Source organism: Salvelinus sp. IW2-2015, unplaced genomic scaffold, assembly GCF_002910315.2.
Source record: "Salvelinus sp. IW2-2015 unplaced genomic scaffold, ASM291031v2 Un_scaffold5652, whole genome shotgun sequence".
NCBI lineage: Eukaryota > Metazoa > Chordata > Actinopteri > Salmoniformes > Salmonidae > Salvelinus > Salvelinus sp. IW2-2015.
The window spans coordinates 3,269-10,056 of record NW_019946917.1 but is presented as its reverse complement, the minus strand read 5'-3'; the positions used below and the strand labels follow the sequence as shown (position 1 = coordinate 10,056).

The 6,788-nt window shown below is 45.3% G+C and overlaps 1 long non-coding RNA gene across 1 annotated transcript; it reads right to left on the bottom strand.

Annotated features, from left to right (window-relative positions):
* Positions 1-438: 438 nt before the first annotated feature.
* LOC139026739 (uncharacterized) lies at positions 439-1,414 on the bottom strand. The gene is made up of 2 exons (XR_011478660.1): positions 813-1,414; positions 439-779 (listed from the first exon to the last, which is right to left on the bottom strand). It is a non-coding gene; the product is annotated as an uncharacterized lncRNA (long non-coding RNA).
* Between the last annotated feature and the right edge of the window lie 5,374 nt (positions 1,415-6,788).

The window sequence follows — 6,788 nt, the reverse complement described above, 5'->3', positions numbered from 1 at the left end:
GTTGTGACTGCCAGTGTGTGACTGCATGTGTGACTGCAGTGTGTGACTGCAGTGTGTGACCGCGGTGTGTGACTGTTGTGTGTGGACTGTAGTGTGTGACTGTAGGTGTGACTGTAGTGTGTGACTGTGTGTGTGACTCAGTGTGTGACTGCAGTGGTGTGACTGTGTGTGTGACTGCAGTGTGTGGACTGCATGTGTGACTGCTGTGTGACTGCAGTGTGTGCTCGCGTGTGTGACTGCGTGTGTGACTCGGGTGTGTACGTCCATAAGAAAAGCAGACCCATTAACCAGTGATAACCAGTTTTTCTCAGCTTCATTGTTACTGTATGCTATGTACAATAATTGACAGAGCAGAGTGAGGCACATTGTCTGAACACTTCTACACAATATACTGGATGTATAGCAGTGGTGATGCTAACACTAGGCTAAAGCATAACACTGGTGATGCTAACACTAGGCTAAAGCATAACACTGGTGATGCTAACACTAGGCTAAAGCATAACACTGGTGATGCTAACCTAGGCTAAAGCATAACACTGGTGATGCTAACACTAGGCTAAGCATACACACTGGTGATGCTAACACTAGGCTAAAAGCATAACTGGTGATGCTAACACTAGGTTAAAGCATATCACTGGTGATGCTAACACTAGGCTAAAGCATAACACTGGTGATGCTAACACTAGGCTAAAGCATAGTACTGGATGCTAACACTAGGCTAAAGCATAACACTGGTGATGCTAACACTAGGTTAAAGCATATCACTGGTGATGCTAACACTAGATTTTAAGCATAACACTGTGTATGCTAACACATGTTAAAGTATACAACATGTGATGCTAGTTATATGCTAAAGTATTGCACTTGTTACCACACAATACCTAGTATAGCACGGGTGATGCTAACGCTAGGCTAAAGTAAGCTAAAGCAAAGCCAAGGTGATGTTAACATCTGGTAAAGCATAGCTAACACTAGCTAAAGTAATAGCACTAGCTAATGGTAACGCTAGGTTTAAAATATAGCATGTGATGCTAAAGTAGCATAGCACATGCAATGCTAGGGTAAATGCTAGGCTAACACTGGCTAAAGTATGTGAAGCACCTTTGATCGTGGCAAACCCCCAGCTGATTGCATACGAGTGAGTGAGGAACAAAAGCGACACACCATACAGAAAGAGACAGAGGAGCTGTGTCATGTTGCTGGTGAAGTATTGAACCAGTGTGTGTGTTAGTTAGTAGTGTGACAGCAGCAGATAGTTATAATATACCTAAACATAGTTTCTCTATGGGCCAGTTCCCAGACAAAGATTAAGCCTAGTCCTGGACTAAAAAGGTGCTTTCAATAGAGAATCTCCATTGAGCTTTATTTTTTTGTCCTGGAATAGGTTTATCCTGTAGGGTTGGTCCGGATGAGTTAGGGCGGTCGGATGGTTGGTCGCGGTATGAGTTGGTCGGTCCAGGATGATTAGGGCCGGTCCGGATGAGTTAGGGTCGGTCCGGATGAGTTGGGCGGTCGGATGAGTTAGGGCGGTCCGGATGAGTTAGGGTCGGTCCGGATGAGTTTGGGTGCGCCGGTCCGGATGAGTTAGGGCTGGTCCGCATGAGTTAGGGCGGTCCGCTGAGTTAGGGCTGATCCGGATGATGTTAGGGGCTGATCCGGAATGAGTTAGGGGTCGGTCCGGATGAGTTAGGGGTCGTCCGGATGAGTTACGTGGTCCGGATGAGTTAGCCACGTTGTGATTACTTTCTAGTCGCTAGTGCATGTAGTATGAATGACCCTGTGCATGTATACATACAGCCATACAGGTGTGGTAAAGCCTATCTTACAAAACGAAATGACTTTTATTTTAGTACATATTATGTCAATTGTTTTTACAACATCAAACTACTTAAGTAGCCAAATTCTCTGCAATCTTTCTTATAAGACGTATACACTTTTTATATTCTAGTCTAATAAATTTAAAGCATGATTTTGACATCATTTCAAGGAACAGGAGTTAATAGTTAATATGGGTAATGTATCTACCTCTGTTCCCTAGGTAGAAAAGATAAGAACAGCAGGGTAGAGATAGCAGAGAAAGTAGAGAAAGAAGAGAGAGAGAGAGAACTAGTTATGAATGAGGAAGAGAGAACACAGTTATGATAGAGGAGAGAGAGAACAAGTTATTGATAAGGAGAGAGGAGAACTTAGTATGATAGAGGAGAGAGAGACTATTATGATAGAGGAGAGAGAGAACTAGTTATGATAGAGGAGAGAGAAAGGATAAGAGGAGAGACTAGTTAGAATAGAGGAGAGAGAGAACTAGTTATGATAGGGAGGAGAAAACTAGATATGATAGAGGAGAGAGAACTAGTTTGATAGAGGAGAGAGAGAACTAGTTATGATAGAGGAGAGAGAACTAGTTATGATAGAGGAGAGAACTAGTCTTATGATAGAGGAGAGAGAACGTAGTTTTGATAGAGGAGAGAACAAGTTATGACAGAGGAGAGAGATAACTAAGTTATGATAGAGGAGAGAGATAACTAGTTATGATAGAGGAGAGAGATAACTAGTTATGATAGAGGAGAGAGAACTAGTTATGATAGAGGAGAGAGAACTAGTTATGATAGAGGAGAGAGAATAGTTATGATAGAGGAGAAGAACTAGTTATGATAGAGGAGAGAGACCAAGTTATATGAGGAGAGAGATAACTAGTTATGATAGAGGAGAGAGAGAACTAGTTATGATAGAGGAGAGAGACCAAGTTATGATAGCAGGAGAGAGATAACTAGTTATGATAGAGGAGAGAGATAACTAGTTATGATAGAGGAGATAGATATGTTATGATAGAGGAGAGGATAAATAAAGAGTGAGGATAGAGAGAGATAACTAGTTTGATAGAGAGAGATAAAGAGGATAGGCGATCAGAAAGGCATCCTAAGGAGTTCAAATAAGAGAGTGGAGGAAGAAGACGAGGGTTCTCGCTGGCAGATGAGGAGGTGGGGCTTCCAGGATTGGCTCAGAGAAGAAGAGTAGATTTAAGAGGAGGGAGAGGACAAGGTTGCAGCTTTACTTTCTACAAAGAGATGCAACGTAGAAGAGGAGAGGGAAGTGAGAGAGGAGAGGTGGATGAGAGAGAGAGGGAGAGACAGCAGTCATTAATATAGTTTAATATTCCATTCTGTGAACTTTTCCCCTGACTGGAAAGACTTCTATATCAAATACCTATTAATATACAAACCTGCTTGGAAACATTTTGTCACTATATAATCATATACTAGTCTATATAATCATTCCTGTTTCATTAAATGGGGCCTTTATTAAGGCAACAGTGTTCCCTCTTGACGACAGAGACCACTGCTGTGGGGCCTTATTAAGCAACAGTGTTCCCTCTTGACGACAGAGAACCACTGCTGTGGGGCTTTATTAAGCAACAGTGTTCCCTCTCGACAGAGACCACTGCTGTGAGGCCTTTTTTAGCAACAGTGTTCCTCTTGACGACAGAGAACCACTGCTGTGGGGCCTTTATTAACAACAGTGTTCCCTCTTGACGACAGAGAACCACTGCTGTGGGGCCTTTATTAACACAGTGTTCCCTCTTGACGCACGAGAACCACTGCTGTGGGGCTTTATTAACAACAGTGTTCCCTCTTGACGACAGAGAACCACTGCTGTGAGGCCTTTATTAACAACAGTGTTCCCTCTTGACGACGAGAACCACTGCTGTGGGGCCTTTATAACAAAAGTGTTCCTCTTGACGACAGAGAACACTGCTGTGGGGCCTTTATTAACAACAGTGTTCCCTCTTGACGACACGAGAACTCTGCGTGGGGCTTATATAAGGAACAGTGTTCCCTCTTGACGACAGAGAACCCACTGCTGTGGGCCTTTTTAAGACATGTTCCTCGCGACAAGAGACCACTGCTGTGAGGCTTATGTAAGGAAACAGTGTTCCTCTTGACGACAGAGAACCACTGCTGTGAGGCCTTTATTAACAACAGGGTTCCCTCTTGACGACAGAGAACCACTGCTGTGAGGCCTTTATTAGCAACAGTGCTCCTCTTGACGACGAGAACCACTGCTGTGAGGCCTTTATTAACACAGTGTTCCTCTTGACGACAGAGACCACTGCTGTGGGGCCTTTATTAACACAGTGTTCCCTCTTGACGACAGAGAACCACTGCTGTGGGGCCTTTATTAACAAATGTTCCCTCTTGACGACAGAGAACCACTGCTGTGGGCCTTTATTAACAACAGTGTTCCCTCTTGACGACAGAGAACCACTGCTGTGAGGCCTTTATTAACAACAGTGTTCCCTCTTGACGACAGAGACAACTGCTGTGAGGCTTTATTAAAAACAGTGTTCCACTCTTGACGACAGAGAACCACTGCTGTGAGCCTTTATTAACAACAGTTCCCTCTTGACGACAGAGAACCACTGCTGTGGGGCCTTTATTAAGAACAGTGTTCCCTCTTGACGACAGAGAAACCCTGCTGTGAGGCCTTTATTAACAAGTCGTTCCTCTTGACGACAGAGACCACTCGTGTGAGGCCTTTATTAACAACAGTGTTCCTCTTGACGACAGAGAACCACTGCTGTGGGGCCTTTTATTAACAACAGTGTTCCCTCTTGACGACAGAGAACCACTGCTGTGGGGCTTTTTAACAGACAGTGTTCCCTCTTGACGACAGAGAACCACTGTGTGGGGCCTTTATTAACAACAGTGTTCCTCTTGACGACAGAGAACACTGCTGTGGGCCTTTATTAACAACAGTGTTCCCTCTTGACGACAGAGAACCACTGTGTGGGCCTTTATTAACAACAGTGTTCCCTCTTGCGACAGAGAACCACTGCTGTGGGTTTATTAAAACAGTGTTCCCTCTTGACGACAGAGAACCACTGCTGTGGGCCTTTATTAACAACAGTGTTCCCTCTTGACGACAGAGAACCACTGCTGTGGGCCTTTATTAACAACAGTGTTCCCTCTTGACGACAGAGAACCACTGCTGTGGGGCTTTATTAACAACAGTGTTCCCTCTTGACGACAGAGAACCACTGCTGGGGGCCTTTATTAACAACAGTGTTCCCTCTTGACGACAGAGAACCACTGCTGTGAGCCTTTATTAAGCAACAGTGTTCCTCTTGACGACAGAGAACTGCTTGTGGGGCCTTTATTAACAACAGTGCCTCTTGACGACAGAGAACCACTGCTGTGAGGCCTTTATTAACAACAGTGTCCCTTTGAGACAGAGAACCACTGCTGTGGGGCCTTTATTAACAACAGGCTCCTCTTGACGACAGAGAACCACTGCTGTGGGGCCTTTATTAACAACAGTGTTCCCTCTTGACGACAGAGAACCACTGCTGTGGGCCTTTATTAACAACAGTGTTCCCTCTTGACGACAGAGAACCACTGCTGTGGGGCCTTTATTAACACAGTGCCTCCTCTGACGACAGAGAACCACTGCTGTGGGGTTTTATTAACAACAGTGTTCCCTCTTGACGACAGAGAACCACTGCTGTGAGGCCTTTTATTAACAACAGTGTTCCTCTTGACGACAGAGAACCACTGCTGTGGCCTTTATTAACAACAGTGTTCCCTCTTGACGACAGAGAACCACTGCTGTGGGCTTTTATTAACAACAGTGTTCCCTCTTGACGACAGAGAACCACTGCTGTGAGGCCTTTATTAACAACAGTGTTCCCTCTTGACGACAGAGAACCACTGCTGTGGGGCTTTATTAAGCAACAGTGTTCCCTCTTGACGACGAGAGACCACTGCTGTGGCCTTTATTAACAACAGTGTTCCCTCTTTGACGACAGAGAACCACTGCTGTGAGGCTTTATTAACAAGTGTTCCTCTTGAGACAGAGAACCATGCTGTGAGGCTTTATTAACAACAGTGTTCCCTCTTGACGACAGAGAACACTGCTGTGGGGCCTTTATTAACAACAGTGTTCCCTCTTGCGACAGAGAACCACTGCTGTGAGGGCCTTTATTAACAACAGTGTTCCTCTTGACGAGAGAACCACTGCTGTGAGGCCTTTATTAACAACAGTGTTCCCTCTTGACGACAGAGAACCACTGCTGTGGGGCTTTATTAACAACAGTGTTCCCTCTTCGACGACAGAGAACCACTGGCTGTGAGGCCTTTATTAACAACAGTGTTCCCTCTTGTACGACAGAGAACCACTGCTGTGGGGCCTTTATTAACAACAGTGTTCCCTCTTGACGACAGAGAACCACTGCTGTGGGCCTTTATTAACAACAGTGTTCCCTCTGACGACAGAGAACCACTGCGTGGGCCTTTATTAACAACAGTTGTCCCTCTGACGACAGAGAACCACTGCTGTGGGCCGTTTATTAACAAAGTGTTCCCTCTTGACGACAGAGAACCACTGCTGTGGGCGCTTTATTAACAACCAGTGTTCCCTCTTGACGACAGAGAACCACTGCTGTGAGGCCTTTATTAACAACAGTGTTCCCTCTTGACGACAGAGAACCACTGCTGTGGGGCCTTTATTAAGCAACAGTGTTTCCCTCTTGACGACAGAGAACACTGCTGTGGCCTTTATTACACACAGTGTTCCCTCTTGACGACAGAGAACCACGCTGTGGGGCCTTTATTAACAAAGTGTTCCTCTTGACGCACGGAACCACTGCTGTGGGGCCTTTATTACAACAGTGTTCCTCTTGCGACAGAGAACCACTGCTGTGGGGCCTTTATTAACAACAGTGCCCCTCTTGAGCAGAGACCACTGCTGTGGCCTTTATTAACCACTGTTCCCTTGACGACGAGAACACTTGC